This window comes from Cupressus sempervirens, chromosome 11 (assembly GCF_028749045.1).
Source record: "Cupressus sempervirens isolate cs-2001-9-10 chromosome 11, ASM2874904v1, whole genome shotgun sequence".
Lineage (NCBI taxonomy): Eukaryota > Viridiplantae > Streptophyta > Pinopsida > Cupressales > Cupressaceae > Cupressus > Cupressus sempervirens.
The window spans coordinates 629,552,371-629,571,738 of NC_143128.1; positions in this window are offsets into that span (position 1 = coordinate 629,552,371).

Sequence of the window (19,368 nt, forward strand, 5' to 3'; positions counted from 1 at the left end):
AGTGTTTTTTCTTATTTTTGAAATATATTGTCAATTGATGTCAAAATTTGAGGCATTTAGAGATTAAATATATTTAAAAAATTAGAAACAAAAATTGTAGTGCCTGGAATATCCTTTTTGAATATGTAATTTATTTGTATACCCATCTGATAGATTATTTTTTTGGTATGGATCTATAAAAACAACTTTTTCAAAATCCTTGTTTCAAAACCATACCACACTCATGTACAAACACCATAATTTGACACAACTTATTAAATTTTTGCGAATCCTTTTAAACAAAGTTACCTGACACACCAAAGATTGATAAGAATATTTTTTTTGAATTTATTAATTCAATTTTTCTAAAAAAGAAATTAATTGACTACTAAGATAATTTCTAAAACCTCTCATGTATGAACACCATAATTTAATCAATTTTTTTTTTTTTTGGATTTTTTTTAACTTCAAAAGCATTGTGTGAAGATTGATGACATGTAAATTAATTTTTTAAAAATGAAAAATTAAAAAAGTTATTAAAGTTTTACTAAATCTCACTATTTTATGTTTAAGAGATACTTTTGATTAATAAATAATATCCAAAAATAGAAAATCAACTCATAACACTATAAAATCTATATTTTTAAAATCTGAATAGTAAGACCTATTGTGGGCTTTTGTTTTGTCAAAAAAAGAATGGGGACAATTGTATAAAAATTATGACAATCCCTGAAATTGTCGATTAAATGCCTTAGTCAAAATTTGGTTCATAAAGGAATTTGGTTTATAAAGGCATAGGCTTGGTCCCACCAAGCCTATGCCATGACTTTCCCAAGGCAAAACCCTATGTGAATTGTTGGCCACGGCATTAGAATTGGGCACCTGGTTTAAAATTCAAAAACTAAGTGCCCGATTTGAATTTAGCCATTAACAAAATCATGCATCCAATATTTAAACAATTGGGCACTCGATTATTTAAAAATTAGGTACCAATTTAAAATCAGGTACATGATTGTGACGTACCTATTGGGCCCCAAAAGAAGCCCCACAAATCACTTTCCAATGATTAAATTATAGTTTCAAGCTGCAACAATGAATTTCTGTCACAATTATTATGTTTTCTTGTCATCTTCTACAATTTGCAAGCTATTGATTTGATTTCAGACCTAGTGCAAACATGAGATCAAAGAAATGAAAATAGAATAAAATAAAAGTTCTAACAAATGAGGAGATTACAACAAACAAAGAGAATGAAGCACAACGTCAATGAGAGAGGAGATACAAAATTAGAGAGTTGACCAATGTAAGAACCTAATACAAGGAGATTCAGGTGCACATTCTAATTGAACATTCAATACAGGCATGTTTCCAAACCCTCGAGGTTTTTCTCATGATGAAATTGGTGATCTTTTAGAACTAGGTTATTATTTAAATGATTTAGATTTTCTCAATGAGAATAGATTTCCAAATGATCATGCACAACAAACTCCAATGGAAGTGCATGCCCTGAGAGAAATACCAAGAAAAGAAAGAAAATGAGATTCAAATTTCAAATAACATTGAAAATGAAATGCCAATTAAAAATAAAAATGGTATGAATATAGTAATGGAAACACTGAGTGCTGAACAAACATGTCTAAATGATACTAAAGTGTGTGAACATAACTTTCATTTTTCTAAAATGATGTATTGGATAATCGTCATGGATTGGTTTTGTGGAAAAAAATTAGGACACATGCTAATAAATTATATACATTTTTTATAATAAGAAATTTGGGTTTCAATGTCAATTGATGTTGCAACTAATTAAATGTCTAAAATGTAAAAATAAATGAAAAGGTTAGGAATGTATGCAAAACCAAAGAATAAAAATGAGTCTTTAAAATAAGTTGCATCTACTATTGCTAGTGCCTTTGATGTTATCAAAAAGAGAAGTCGCTCTAAAGATAAGATGCAGCACAATGAGCAATAACAACAACTTTAGTTAACAATTCAACTAGTAACAAGATTGATTAGTAACATAAGTGGATATCTTAATGTGAATTGTAAGAATTTAGAAAGAGTTGTAAAGAGAATGGTTAACTTTGAATGTGATCGAACAAATAATTTGTGGACTTCTAGTTGTAGACTCTCAAGATGTGATATGAAACATACTAGTGAAGTCAAAAATTTGGTTGAAATTTTTTGGCATGAAGATACAAGTGTATTAGCTAAATTCAAGAGATGTTATTCAATTGTTCAGAATATTTGTAGATGGTAAGGTGTTAACTAGTACCATTAGTCAATTGTCTCTTGAAAAGTGTAAACCATGGTATGTAAGGATTAACAAGGAAAGAATCACATGTCATTTTAAAACTCATGTTCAATTTCATTACCATTATGATGTATTTTGATCTATATGTGGTACCATGCATAGCAAAGAAATGTTGCAGGAATGTGGTATAAAAATACCACCTCAAACTATAAAGGATTTCATATCAAGTTGTTTTGTAAGCCACCTAATGACCATTATTTTCTTTCCAATGCATGTCTTTTTGGTACATGTAATATGTGTGGCAATCTTTCTTTGTTAGATGAATGTTTGTATGAAAATTCTTTGACTACTTCTGGGCAACAATTAGTTGATGTAAAAATATTCAAAACTATTGAATATCCATTAAAGGATGGGAATATTGGAAGAAGGTGTGATCTAGTTATAGATAAAGTTAGATTTCATGCATTTATGGATGAGTTTAAAAGTATGATCATACCAAAATATGTTAAAGACTCTCAATATGCTCAATGGTTTGATTGAAAATTTTGCATATGTAAGAAAATGTTTCCAATTGGTACTATACTTCCAGTTGTTGACTTTGTAGAGAACTACACACTTGTAGTACAAGATGAGAAATGACCACAAGATTACAATTTGGTGCAAGTAACAATTTATGTTCATATATTTTATAGGCATGCACCTAATAGTATAGAGGAGGATCAAAAAATATTGAGAGAGTACCATTTCTATTTGAGTGATCAGTAATAAACTTCATTCATCTTAGTTTGTCCAATACTATTTTAAGGCCTTTTATGACAATTTAAAAGAGAGACAAATTAAAATGAAACAACATTGGATATGGTCAAATAATTGTACATGATAATTCAAGAATGTTATAATGGTCTATTGGTTGAGTAGGACATAGGCAAAATAATATCCAACATGTGTGGAGTTTTTTGGAGGCTAGACATGGTAAAGGAGAATATGATGGTGTTGGTGCATTAGTGAAGAGATCCCTTAGTAGAGAGCATTTAAAATCAGAGGAAAAAGAAAAATTCAAAAATTTACAATTAGCAGGTCAGCTAAATGACATTCATTTAGGGGTTCAAATTCTAACACTTGGACTATATGGACTAGGGAGCTTGCTTGTTTTTGTTAGTTTTGTCTTCCAGGTGAATGGGAAGAATGCAAGAATATAGAATGGGTTGAAGATTGGTAACATAAATCATTAGCACCTACTAACACACATTTTCAAGATGATATAGTAAATGAAGGTTGGAATGTTACTTTTGCATCAAAAGACTATGGTCATCGTTCAGACCTCATACAACTTGGTATGCACAACTTAATTAAATTTTGTTGTGATCATGCTTCAATTTATATTATTTATCTATGTACATGTCATTAATATAATTCAAGTACATGTCATTAATTTATTATCTATATATGTACACATGTGATTAAAGGGTTTATGTTCTTTATCTTATCTTGTAGGACATGTTTATAATGTTAGTGCACCTAATGATAATGATGAACATACAAAGTATTGGCTAGCTAGATGTGTGGAACCAAAAAGAAAAATGATATGCCATCAAATAGATGATGATGGTTTTGAGTATCCAATTGGGTCTGTCATTGTAGCTAGCACCTAGCTACATACATACCTAACAAGAAGAAATAGTTTACCATCATTTGAAGAATACCAATTTGAAAAGAAGATTTTATACTATTCTCATTTAGTTGTGGCAACAAATGTCAAATTAGAAAGATACAAAGGGAGACCTGCCAATAAGGTGTTATGGAGAGTTTCAATGGATGAGCACAAGACAATCATAGATGCATTGCAAAAGAGAGTGGATGTAGATAGTACAATAGGATGACTAAATCTAAGTCAAACACATGTAAGTTTTTTATTTATTGTGCTAATTTTATATATGTACTTATATAATTTTTAAATATATGCATGCATTATCAATAGCAAATTAGAGAACTTGTATATAGCTCTTATTCGGGTCTCAATTAAAATTTATGAAAATTTAAATGTTTAAGGTAAATCGAACATCAATATCTTGTGCAATTACACATAGTGAGTAAATACATTACACATATTTACATAATTCAGACAGCTCATATTAAGTTGTTCTTTTATTAACACATGTTCTTGTTTTGAAATTTTATTTTGCAGGACCTCATTTGAAGAAATTTGTTGAACCAATTTTATATTTTGAGTTCACTTATATTTATGTCATTCACATTGTCTTACATATATTGTGAAACATGTTATAAACATTAAAAAAATAGGAGTTCACTTCTATGTTAAAGTTAAAGGAGTGCACTTGATATTAAAAAATAATTTCCAATTCATGTAATGACCTCCTATTTTTTCCATTACATTTTTATTCAAACATGTTTAAATTAATGTTCCTATATAAATAATTAAAATTATAAAAATTATTGTTCATGTACAATATACTTACAAAATGTGTCATCATAGGAATAAAATATGTCACAATAAAGAAAATGGTTCATACTTACAATGATAACATAATAATCTATACTGCATACACTAGCACGATAAGAAGTTGTAATAATATAGTACATGGTCTAACATGTCATAAAATGATATATGAAGTCAAAAAATACATATAATACAGTTAGATGTCCTAATACAAAGTGTTTTATAATAAACAATATGTGTCATAAAAGCACAATCTAAAGGTGCCGAAAGACCTAATCTATCTTATTTGTAGTCCTCTTTACTCTATGTGAAGAGGACTTAGATGGATCATCTTGTGTAACATGAGATTTCTCATCATTTGGGACACTCTATGGGGCATTGAGTGTCACATTCTGAGAAGACAATATGTACATGCTCGATTGAAATGGGTTTCAAAATCCAGCTTGCAAATAAATTAAATATTTAGTACATAATAAAAATAATACCATGTGACATAGGCATCCCTCTGTAATAGGAGGAGGTGTACCATGAAAGCTATCGAGTGTGTCAGTGGTGAGGTCCTATAGTTTACAATACATAAATTTTTAAAATTTGATAAAAAATGTAATAAACTATGCATGTATAAATCACAATACTAACCTCAAAGGATGGTGTCTATACCTTCATCTATCTTAGTCTTGTAGTCTTAGCAACACTCATGGTGATGCAGTCCTAAAATTTTGGATACATAAACCTTTAGTAAAAATTATATATACATGAATTACAAAGTACATAAACTAAAAAGAACATAATTTACACTACATTTTTTTGAAATAAAATCATATATATCATACTTGAGTAGTAGCCAGTATCACAAATGTGTCTAAATATATGCTACCATGATGATCACTAACGTGTCTAAAATGGTCAAAAGATGAATGAGTCGAAAATAAACTATATTTAGGTCTATATGGATAAGTACGATTCATCTCCTACTTGTAAAACCAAAATATACAAAATTATACATGAATCAAAGTTGAAAATAAGTTGAAAATAAGTTAATAAAAATGTGTACTTAAAAATAGTACAAATTATTTGTCTTCAAAAGTTCATATTGTAGGTATTTGAGGCTATGCCTCAATGGTCGATGGATCAGGACCTATCCAAACATCAAACTATGTAACAAATGACAATCTCTACAAAATTAGATAAAAAGAAAATATGGACACATTTTATTAAATTCAAGTTCCAATGTACATTATTTATAGAATAATTCAAAGTGCATACCATATGAGGGATGCCAACATCTGTAGGTCTCAAAAAAAGACTATACTGCCTCCTAGGAGGAACACTATCATCGATCCCTTGTTAATTGAAAATCAACATACATTAATATGGTTAATACAATTATGCATATATGTAGAAAGTATATAATTATGTACTATATAAATTGTAATTAAATCTTTACCTACTACTCCTAACTATCTCCCTTTCCATGCTGAAGGTCAACAAATGATGACATGTCAATATCATCACTACCATCACCATGAGCAATGTATGCATCATCATCAAAATCAGTGCCCTCGGCATCATGGCAATCCTATGCTACATCAACATCACTCTGGGGGCCTTTGCATATACCTCCACAACTGATACAAATGTGTCCAAGTGGATGAATATCTATCACCTGCGTCCACTACTCTAGTAAATTGCTCAAAAGGGCACTCAATGAAGCAAGAGCATATGACACTGCTCGATGATGGTAAGGTGATGGGACAACTAGTGTAGGAAGAGGTACAAGAGACTGAGGATGTCTGTGATTCCTTATATTATCATTTAGCTTTTCCCCAGGCCTATTCTAAGCCATCCCACCACCAACTCCCTGAAATGATCTAATATCAAAATAATTGGGTTTCGAACCCAATTCAAACTTAGCCCATAGTTTCTTAAGAAAGTAGCTAGGCACCTCATTTATGTGTGGTGGATGGTCAAATACCATGATGCATCACCACTCCCAAACGTGCATTGATATACATGGATGTGTGCACCATCTAATAGAAATGTGAGGCTTCTTCTCACTAATCTCAAGACTTATATTAGAGTCTACAAAATATCTTCTAAAATGTCATTTATTTAATTTAAGCTGATGAACCTCTCTAGATGATAGGTCATCATAATAAAAAGCATGCATGTTCTTCCTCCATAATCTAAAGCTATCGATGCAACTATCCAAATGCTTAATCAAGTGTGCAATGTTTTTCATACTATCTACAAGGCAAAGTACATAAAGGAGGGAGGGGTAGGGGTGGGCATCACACCTAATAGTTTGAATATTACACTAAGGTTGCAAAGGTTTCGCCTCATCCTCTCCCTTAGATCCTCTACTATAGGTGTTGGAAGAGGACTAGGTGGTCATGAAGGTGGGCATCAAGATGGAGGTGGAGATGTAGGGGGTGGGGACAAGGGTGGGGAAGGGGGAGGAGGTTGGGGTGGGTCCATCAAATATAATATGCATTTATGTAAACAACATAAATATTCACAAAATTACTATTTAATAAAATAAATCTAAAATTTCAATTATATAAATATAGATTTTTAAAACCATATCAATTATATAAATAAAGTTAAACACTTAAGTAAACTTTAATCTTAAGGCTAATTGAACATTATCCCAAATTTAAGCCTAATCATAAAATAATACACCAAAAAACTTTTAATAAATCAACTTAAATGTGAATTTTAAAAATAGCCTATATTTTTGTTTAAGATTATGCCTTAGCATTTACAATTAAGGTTCAATATTAGAAAAACTAGGATTTAACATAAATATGATTGTGGTTTGGGTTAGGATTTAGGGTTATCCATTTAGAATTAGGGTAGAGTAATTAATATTATGATTAGGGCACATAATATAAGATTTAGGATTATGGCTACTATTTAAAGGCTTATCATTTAAGATTAGGAATTAGAATTTAGAATTATGGTTTAGGTTAAGATTTAGGATTTATGGATGATAATTTAAGATTATAGTTTAGCACTTAGAATTAGTGTTTAAAACATAAGATTAGAATTAGGCTTTACATTTTAGGATCACGTGCTAGCTTTGAGGATTATGATTTTTAATTATAGTTAACATTGGGATAATTTAGTGTTTAGTAATATAGATTTTAGCATTTAGGGCAATTATTGAACAATTAGGGTCTAGTGCCATTTATAATCATGGTTTGGCATTTATAACTAGGGCTAGGGTAAAGATTATGGTATGGGATACATCACTAAATTAGAAATATGATTAGGATTATGGTATGTATTTTCTAGGATCTAATATGAGTGTTTAGCATTTATATTTAAATGTTTAGGATTATGCCTTCGCATTTATGATTAAGGTTCAATTAGGATTTAGCATCAATAAGATTGTGGTTCGGGTTAGGATTTAGGGTTGTCCATTTAGAATTAGGGTAGAGTAATTAACATTATAATAGGGGCACAAAATATAAGATTTAGGATTATGGTTACTATTTCAAGGCTTACCATTTAAGATTAGGCATAGAATTTAGAATTATGGTTTAAGTTTAGATTTAGGATTTATGGATAATAATTTAAGATTATTATTTAGCACTTAGAATTAGTGTTTAAAAATTAGGATTAGAATTAGGGTTTACATTTTAGCATCACTTGCTAGCTTTAAGGATTGTGATTTTTAATTATGGTTAAGATTGGGATAATTTAGTGCTTAGTAATTTAGATGTCAGCATTTAGGGTAATTATTGAGCAATTATGGTCTACCATTTATAATCATGGTTTGGCATTTAAAATTAGGGCTAGGGTAAAGATTACTGTATGGGTTTACATCATTAAATTATTAGAAATATGATTAGGATTATGGTATTTATTTTCTAGGAAATTTAATGAGTGTTTAGCATTTATATTTAAATATTTGGGATTATGCTTTAGAATTTACAATTAAGGTTCAATATTAAAACAATTAGGATTTAACATAAATACGATTGTTGTTTAGGTTAGGATTTAGGGTTATCCATTTAATTAGGGTAGAGTAATTAACATTTTGACTAGGCACAAAATATAATATTTAGGATTATGGCTTCTATTTCAAGTCTCATCATTTAAGATTATGTAGTGCCTGCCCCTAGTTCACATTTCTGTTATCATTGTCAAATTCCTTAGGCTGATTTTGTGCATTGATTAGTTTAGAGATATTGGATTTACAATACTATGATATTATTTCATGACTTTGATTACAAATATATCAGTTATAATTGTTTAGTTGATTTCATTTCACATGACGTTAATGATGATCCTAGTTAGTAAAAGTGGTTTCTTTTATAAAAATGTTAACATGATGTCTTAAATGATGATTATGTTGTATTGATAGAGATGCATTATTATATGTACACATTTGATCTTAGATTTGTGATTTTTATACTTACCCCATACTTGCATGTGTATGGTGTGCGTGTTTATTTTATCTTTCTGTCTAACGTGTTTGATGTGGTTAAGGGAGGGAGTTGTAGTCACCTGCTAGTCAGGATCTACACGATGAACCACTCCCCGCCATTGTCTATTTAGTTTAGATATATTATATACATGTACATGCTCATCTTTTACGCAGGATGCAGGTACCGGGCATCGACTTCCATGAATTGCCAGGATGAGTGTGCCCTATTACAAATACTCAAATGGTGAGAATGGGAAGATAATGATCAGGTCTAATCCTAGCCTTAAGCCTATAATACTTGTCCTATAAGGAGGACTCGTAACAAACTGTCTACCCTTTTTAAACCTGTGAGTATTTTGTGCGTATGTTGTTTTGTGAGTCTTTGATGAATTTCTATTAATTAAGTCTAATTAATAGATTAAATTAATAATTTAAATTAATGGAGAATTATTATGATATTATGAATATTTAATTATATTTAATTAATTGAGAAATTAATTAAATATAAAGAATTAAATTGAAGATATAAGTTTTAAGATTAAATTTAGAACATGATAATATTTATTTAATTTAATAATAATATATTTAGAGTTCATTTTTAAATAAATGCTAAATATTATTGTTATTTAAGTTAATAAATATTTATCAAATTAAACGTTCTAAATATATTAAAAAGTTAAATAAAGTTTAAATTTAGAACGTGATTATATTTATTTAATTTAATAATATTATATTTAGAGTGCATTTTTAAATAAATGCTAAATATTATTGTTATTTAAGTTAATAAATATTTTATCAATTAAGTTTCTAAAAAAATGAAATTAAAAGTGAACAGATATTTAATTATCATAAAGATTATAGTTCGCATGATTTATGCATGGGTTGAAAATAAAAGAAATTAATTTAAAAGATAAAATATGTGAACTTGATTAAGATATTTTATTAGTGCGCATGAGATTAAAGTTAATAAATTAATTTAAAGTAAAGTGAAGTGGAAAGTTAAATAAAGTAATTTAACAATTCACTTAACGTGCATGAAAGGAATAATAAAATAATAATTTTAATTAAAAGGGAAATTAATTGTACATGAATGAATTAATTAAATAAAATAATTATTCTATTTTAGAGTTGTGGAGATAGAAGCCCTAAGAGGTAATTAGATTCTATATTAGAGGTTTTTGGGGTCATTATTTGGGGAGAGAGTTTTTCAGACACAAGTTTTTCACACACAGGTTTCAGGGAACACACTTTTGGCAAGGGGAACAAAGAAATCTTTGGAAGCTTGGAAGGGTTCGGATTAGCAAGGGTTTCACCAAATTGTTAGCATCAGATCAAGGTAGGGTTTGTGAACCAATCTAGAAACACTTTTGGATCTCTGTCTTCTTCGTGCTTGTTGAAAATTGCTTTCTCAAATTTTGTTGTATGATCTTGCCACCCTTCGTTATGAATCTTTTGCTATTTGATTTCATCTGTGAATCCGGATTGAAAAAACCATTTAGAAAACAACGTTCTACATGTGAAAGAAATTAGCATTAAATCGAGATTAGGGTTTGAAATAAAAAGAAGATTTTAGGTTGAAATTCGAATTGTGAGAATTATTTCTCTATCAGATCTTATTTGTTATATTAGGATTATAGTAAAAATAAAAAAATAAAGTAAAAGAAAAAGAAAATATTTATTTAAAGTATTATTATAGAAATTTTAAATAAAATAAAACAAGATTTATATATATAATTGGAAATATATTTAAAACTTTATTTTAAATAAAATAAAACAAGATTTATATATAATTGGAAATATATTTAAAAGTTTATTTTAAATAACATAAAGTTGAATTAATAAATAATGGAAATTATATTTTAAAAGTTTTATTTTAATTTTGGAGTGGGGTCGAAAGAGGGTCGCACGGCTTGGCTTTTATAGCCGGCAACGTTAAAGCCTGCGACAACCTTTAAGGCTGGCCGCACGGCTCCATTTAAAAAGGCTGCCAGTATAATGGAGCCTTATTAAAGTTAGTTTAATAAAAAGAAAACTTTTAAGTTAATTTCCTTTTTTTTTTTTACAATATTAATATTTTTAATTAAAAAGGTTTCAATATAATTATTAATAAGATTTTAATAATTCTATTTAAATAATATTTGAAAAAAAATTATGTTATTATTTATTAATATAAATATTAATGCATTTAGTATGTTTAACTTTTAATTAATAAAATTAATGACCTTTTTTATTTACAATTTGAGAGATTGATATAAATATTTGGTCGAAATTTATTTAATTAATCAAAAATCGGTTTGATTAAAATTAACTAATGGTGAATTGGGTGAAATAGAAATTCTGGATTTATTAGGAAGATTAATTAAATAATTATTAATTATTTAATTAAATACAATTTTAATTAAGATTAATTAATTAATGGATTATATAGTTATTGAATTTTTAATGGTTTTAATTGACGATAATTAAATATTATTTTAAATAAATGACTATCCTCTGATTATTCTTTTTAGAAATTGATTTTTATAATGAGGATAACTTTATATGTATTTGAATTGAATAACAGATGAGTTATTGGATAGAATAAACTAAGAATCTTATAACTTGAAATGTCCATTAAAACGTAAACTAAAACTTTACTTATAACCCTATTGTGTCTATTCAATCCAAACACAAACTATGAATTGGACTGTTTTACTTGTACTTCCTATGCTTTGGATTTTGGTGTTGTTTAGATGTCGACCAGTCTAGGGAGTACACCAGAGGTTGTGAGAATTATTTTATATCAATTATGTGGCTAAATGTATGATGATTCTTGTGATTCAAATTGGAGTTTATACTTATGAGATTTGTTTTGTGAGCATTTATGTGTATTTGGATTTAGTTTGATCCATCTTATTATCAGGTTGCCTGTTAAGGAACCGAATTTGATCTTTATGAAAGTTGTGGTATGGGACACAACTATGTTTTTATGTACTTAGGAGAGGTTATCTAGGTACATGACTTGGGAGTGGCTTGCATAGGGGTCCGGGACCCAAAGTTATCAGAACCAGGGTAACCTAATGCAAGTTATGTAATAAGTGATAATCTAGTAATTAAAACTTTTGGGGGGGAAAACACACTAAAAAGATAAGTTAGAGAATTTTGATCTAGCCATACCTTGAGTGCTTGTATAGACTAAGGATGGGAATGAGATGAGTGCCTCGTCTTCTTGAGAGGGCTTTCTAGTTTCCATATGTGTGATGTTGAGGGTCCGGGGTTCAAAGTAACCAGTCCAGGGTAACTCAACGCTTGAGGGTCCGGGGTTCAAAGTAACCAGTCCAGGGTAACTCAACGCTTGAGGCTCCGGGGTCTTTTAAGAAATCAGTCCAGGGTATCTCAAGTAGCCATGTGATGACACTCCCTAGTATGTAGCCTGAGTCTCCTCTATAGATTTTGTGTACCTCTGATGGTGTACTTATTATTGATTGTGTTTATTGTGGTTATTACTTTCATTGAGGATGATTGGTGATTCATGGATGTTGTACTTTTGACATGTGGCTTTTGACTTGAGGTGATTATCTTTTTTTGACTTTATCTTGTGATCTTGGTATTTGGTTTATACTTGGTTTGTGTATGATGTTTGGTTATGTGGTGTCGATATTGGATTGAGTGTTCTTACTTTTGGATTATTTTATCTTCTTGAGTAGTATGTGTTACCTTTGAGGTAGTTTTGGCTATTAGGGGTACCTTGCCTAGGAATGTTTTATGTTTGATAGCCGTATGTGGATCGTTCATTATCTTCCCTGCACGGTGGGAGTGGAAGCCTGACTAGGTAACCACGCAGTAGGGAGGTAGTGTCTTCTTACCATTTGGGTTCCCCCTTCACATTGCCAGCTGTTGGATGTTCGTTGCAGAAGATGTACCTTTATCATTCTTATTTCTTATTTTACAGACTTCTTTTCAGATGATGTATATATGTTATCATGTATTCTGTTGTATAGTATCTATTTTCACATACCCTGCGACATGTGCAGTGGATCTTATTTAGTGGATGTACTTTCGTTGTATTGTTTATACTTATGCATTTGCTTATGCGATTATATATCTGTTATTCCTTTATGATCTTGAGACATTGTACTTGGAACTTAAACTAATTAATTTAAAAATATTAAATGTGACTCAACATAAAGGAATCCTTGAGGAATTGAAACTGTATCTATAATTGCAAATGTGTATTTGATTTGTATGTTCATATTGCTTCCACATTAATGTTATCTTGATGTTGTTTAAACTTCAAAAAAAAAAAAGTTCAGTAAACATTGTAACATGTTAGGTTTGTTTCTCTTGGGTTCCCGAGCGGGGCGTTACAGATTAGGCATTAGAATTTGGAATTGAGGCTTAGGTTTAGATTTAGGATTTATGGATGATAATTTAAGATTATAGTTTAGCACTTAGAATTAGTGTTTAAAAATTAGGATTAGAATTAGTGTATACATTTTGGGATCATGTGCTAGCTTTAAGAATTGCAATTTTTAATTATGGTTAGGATTAAGATTACTTTCCATTAAGGATATTGTTATGGTTAAGGATAGGGTTTAAGTGTTAGGTTTAAGATTTTAAGTTACCATTAGAAATAAGGTTTAACATTTAGGATTAAATTTATGATTTAAGAAATGGGTCAGGATACTTGTATTAGGGTTTCAAATTAATGATTAGGGTTATGTTTCTCATTTATAATATAATGGTTAAACTATTAATTAGTGTTAGGGTTAGGATTAGAATTATGGTGAGAGTGAGATTTTACATCAAGGTCAATACTATATTTAGGGTTAGCATGTAGTCTTATAAAAAAAAAGATATGGCCATTAAATTATTGAAAATTTTGTTGTGGATTTTTATCTAACTAAATAATGAAATGAAAAGTTGATATGATGACTCATAATTTGGAGTAGGGGATTTAAACTTTTACATTTGATTTGGAAGGGAAACTTGACTTATTGAAAATCACAAATAAAATTTAAGAGAGTCTAGGCTTATGTCATAATTAGGGCTAAAGTTGTGTTAAGTATTTTGTTACATGATTGTTTAGGATTAGGGTTTTAGTTAGTGTTAGGATTAGAGTTGGGCTTACAAGTAGAGTTACATGAATCTAGTGTTTAGAGTTAAAATTATTGTTTTAAGGTAATAGAGCACATTAAATACTTAGTTTTATGTTTAGGTTTTAGATTAAATTATTGTTAGGTTGAGGTTAGACTTAGGAATATAGTTTTTTTTTATGGTTGAAGTTACAATTTTTAATAGTGTTTAGGTCTATGTCATGAGTATTATCAAGATTTTGTACCTTGGTTACCATTATGATTTAATATTTGTAATCAAGGTCATTTGATATATAGGTAAATTGTACTTAAATTATCTATTACTTGATATATTGAAATTAGAATTTAATTTTGTACATAAAGATTGATTATTTATTATTTAAAAATTAAACTAAATTCTAACTTGATTTTTTCATATAATGTTATCAATAGATACATACATCAACATATGCGAATAATTGAGAGACTATAACACTTACCAATTTTTATAAATTTAATATATCAACATAAAATATTAAACATGTACATACATCACCTTAAAATACAAGATTAGGGTTACATGGTTAAGTTTTACAAATAACATTTTAGGGCATGAGTTCATTGAACTTGGTTAGGCTTAGTGTTAGGGTATGGACATGGGTAGCTAACATTATGGTTTAGATTTACATTTAGAATTTATTGTCTAACGTCATGGTTTACAAATTTATGTTTACTTTTTTTGTTATATTGTTTACAAACTAATTTACAATTTATTACTATTTAGTGCAAATAAATCTAAAACATCAATGCAATTACATGTTTAAACAATCTAATTTACATCTATCTTTAATCATTCCTCACTATAGCTTTTATTAAATACATCAAAACATCTAAAATAATAATTTTTAAATGAACATCTGCAAAACAAAAATTTAAATGAATAGATATAATAATCTAAATATAAAACTATTAACAATGGAAATTTACAAATTTTCATATTAAAAACTATTAAATGTAAAAGGAATATAATAAATTGATAATATTATAAAGTGAAAAAACTGAAAACAATAAAATAAAATAATAGAAAAAAAGTAAAATACCTAGTACAGTGAAAAATAATAGATGGGGGTTAGTAGGAAACCAAAAGTGGGCTCCCATTTCTAAGCTCAAATCTGGCTCCCATTTACAATGACAATGAAAATGAATGAAAACCTGAAAATATGGGTTTTATGCTTTTTTGAAATTGGATACCCAATTTTAAAAATTGGGTACCTAATTCATTTAAAATTGGGTGCCCGATTTTAAAATCACAGTTTGGGTACTCAATCCATAGTCAAAAATTGGGCACCCAATTTTTGAATATGAATCGAGCATCTGAACCATAATAGGTACCCAATTTATTAAAATTGAGTACCCATTTCTGAAGAGGTCTCATTCCGCAGAATTGACTTTTGTTGAATTGTGACCCAACTTTGTGAATTCACCCCCATGATTCTTTTGGAATTATTTTTTTCTACATCATTTAGACAACCATTCTTTTTATAAGCTGGGTATGTGCAGGATCATGATATACCAAACTATGCCCTTAAGTGTTAGTGTGAAATCAATAAATTAGAATTATGTTAACTTGATGTGCATTTTGGAACTACTTATGAAGTATATATTAAATATTTTAAAAAGAGAATTTGTAGAAAATTGGATGTAGTTTCTAAACTATAAGGTGTGTGTGTGTGTGTGTAAAATTGATTGGTGAGAAATTCAGACTTTAATGTAATAGTATGAAAATTTCAAGACAAAAATAAGAATTAGGTGTATGTCTGACGACCTTAATAAAAATCAAATAATTATTAATTTTTTATAAGATTTTAGATATAAGAAGTAGACTCATGTCTATATGTGACACATTTTTTTTAGTATATTTATTCTAATAAAATAATTAATTATGAATTTTCTACTACAAAATTAAAAAAATTATGGTGTCTGGCCACCTTAACTAATTCAAAAAATTACCAAATTTAATTTATTTATTTTTCATTTTAATAGACAAAGCATAAAATGTGCCACATATTTAGGTTTCAAAAATATTTTATGCTTTGAATGTTATTGTCATTTTTCAATCAATATTTCAGCAACCACTGTATAGGTATATATCCATTTGAAAATAAGTAATAATTACTTATCAAACTCATATTTTGGCAAAAATTATCTCGCTAGAGCACTAAGAACATGTTTAATAAACCCTTTTCATTTTAGCAAATTCAGTCAGATTAAAAATTGTCACATACCTCCTCAAAGTTTGGAACTCAGCTAACTAGGGCAAAATCACATTTTTGATTTGACTGGCAAGGCTTGGTAATTTAATTAGATACCCTATGAATGTAGTACCTAATATTTTAGATATGAAAATATATCATGTACTCGATAATTTATAGCCCAAATGAATTATTTTACTTAGATACACTTTAATATAAGGTTTTAATATATATTTAATTATATTGTATATAGGATAGTATATATTGTATTGTAGTATGTAATATAGTATATATTTGATTGTATAGGATATATCATATTATATATTTAATTATATAGTATATAATATAGTAATTATAAACTAAATATATAATATACTTAATATTAAATATTAATTATTTTAATGCATTTATTGTATATAGTACTTATTACTTAATTGATGTTTAAAATTATTATATACTTATAATATTTTTCTTTGGAAGATGACAACATATGTTCATAGGGGCCCTAGGGGCCCTAAGACCCCTAGAAACATAAGTTGTCATCAACTAAATTGAAAGGGGTCATAGAGATCAACATCACACTTTCAAAGGAGTGAATTTTTTTAAACTTTGTGTTTATAGCAAAAGCTCTATTATGTTTGTTCTAGAACTTATCACTATAGATATATTATTTATTCAAATTCATTGAGGAAAATTGGTTAGAATTTAGAGATATATTAGGGAGAGACTAGACTATAAAAAGAAACGTTGATTTTATTAGAGTTCAATCCTTGACCTGTAGTTACAGTGTCATGTCCCCTTTTCAAATAATTAAAAAAAAAAATCTTTGCTAAGGCAGGCAGGCCCAAGAAAGTGAAGTTTCGGAAAAAGGGGGGTTAATCTTTGGAAACCATTGGACTAATAAATGAAAATTATTATTAAAATAAGTTTCATTAACCTCTCTTGGACGTGAGTTATAGTTATGCCCTCTTTTAAGGGGTTTGGAGGCATTTTGGGCTCATTCCAGAACTTGATTTTGCTCATTCTTTGTTATTCTTCAGAGGCTGCCAAACCTGTGGAGAAGGAGACCCAAGAACGGGAGTTTTCAGGTTTCCAAGAAGGTTAAGGATGGGAGTTTGAAGCCATTCCATGTGCATGCTCATGCAGAGTTTGCCTTTGTGCTAAACAGTGCAGATTTGTGAGTTTCCAAGTGTATTTTTGTACAAGTTTGGTGTTTCCGGTTGAGTATTTCATATCAGTTTGGGTTGCTGCTGTATATCAGACTTTTAAATGTTAAAATAGATCTAAAAATATGTATTTGGATATGATTATACTTCTGTGATAGATTATTAAGTTTTTGTGGTGATTTTGGGCTATTTTGTGCTATTTTCGGGAGCCTGATGAGCATTGTTTTTGTCCTCCATTTGGGAGCTATGGTGTGCATGTTATACAGATCTGGAAATGAAATTTTATAGGCTGTTATGCTGCTCAAATTTTTGTAAAAATGTCTACTTTCAGATTTATTAATAACAGGTGAAGCTGTGAAGTTTTTTGGCACTATTTTCGGCATACCCGATTTGGGGTTTCTTGAGAAATTTGGTGGATCCTTGTGATATCAGTTGTTTGATTTTGAAAATCTGATTAGAAGTGTGAAATACCATATCAAATCAGAAAAGGGGAAATTTCAGTGGTATCAGAGCCATGATCTTGCCAGCCTGAGGGTTTGTAGAAGTTTGCAGGTCAGTTTTGACAACTACCCAGATATTGCATTTTAGTTTTGAGAACTACCCAAATCTTGCATGTCATAATTTATGATTGCATGTTGCTTCTAATCAGATTCATGTCAAAATTTATGGTTGCATGCTACTTCTAATCATTTTCATGTTATTTCTTGGTGAATTTGGTGGTTGTAGAAGTTTGCATGTCAGTTTTGACAACTACCCAGATCTTGCATGTCATAATTTGGTGGTTTCATGTTGCTTCTAATCAATTGCATGTCCAAATCTATGGTTGCATGCTACTTCTAATCATTTGCATGTTAGTTCTTGGTGTTTGAAGAAGTTATATCCTATTGGGGTTACACTCTACTTTATCCAGAATGGACAGGTATAGTACAGAGTCTCAGAGGACACGATCTTGGACAATTGATAACCAGAGTCAAAACAGTAGAAAGGATGGTTATTTAGACATTCGAGATAAACTTATGAAAATAAGCCATGACATGTCTGAACAGTTGGTTGAGCACCATCGTATAATGAATGACATGTTATCTGACCCAGCTAAGGTGGATAAGTTGACTGGATTTCTATTTGGCATATTTTCTCATAGGACAGATGACACAATTCCCAAGAAGTTGCATGAGGAGTTTGAGAAACTAGCTGATAGCCAGGTAGAGGTCTCAGATTCTACTCTGCCACAGGAGGTGGTGGGAAAGGATATTACACAGATTGATAGTAACGGTCAACTTGATACTTAGATTGAGACAATTGTTTATAGGTCGTCAAAGGGTGATGCCACAAGTATTCAGGATGGTATAGTTACAACAGACAGTGACTACAGTGTAGTGGGTTCAGATGATGATTATGAGGATGTTGTTGTGCAGGATGGTGAGATACCTAGTAGAGATGAGCAGACATTGAGCATTCATGACTTTGCTGAGAAAGAATACCAGGCACAGTTAGATGCTTCATCACATGAGGTTGAGGTTGGTAGTACTTCACATGATTTGTCTAGCCAGCTGAAGGTGAACAAAGATAGTATTGTGACTTCATTATCTCATCATGACAAGTATATGGAGTTAGTTGGTATTGGTCATATTACTCAGGTGAGGAGTTTGCTTGAGTTACCAGTTGATTCTAGTTTACGGATATGGACTCGAGATTGTTATATTGGCATTTGGGATTCAGTTGACTGGAGATCTTTAACACTTTTTGGTAGTAGTGTTTGTTTGGGTGCTA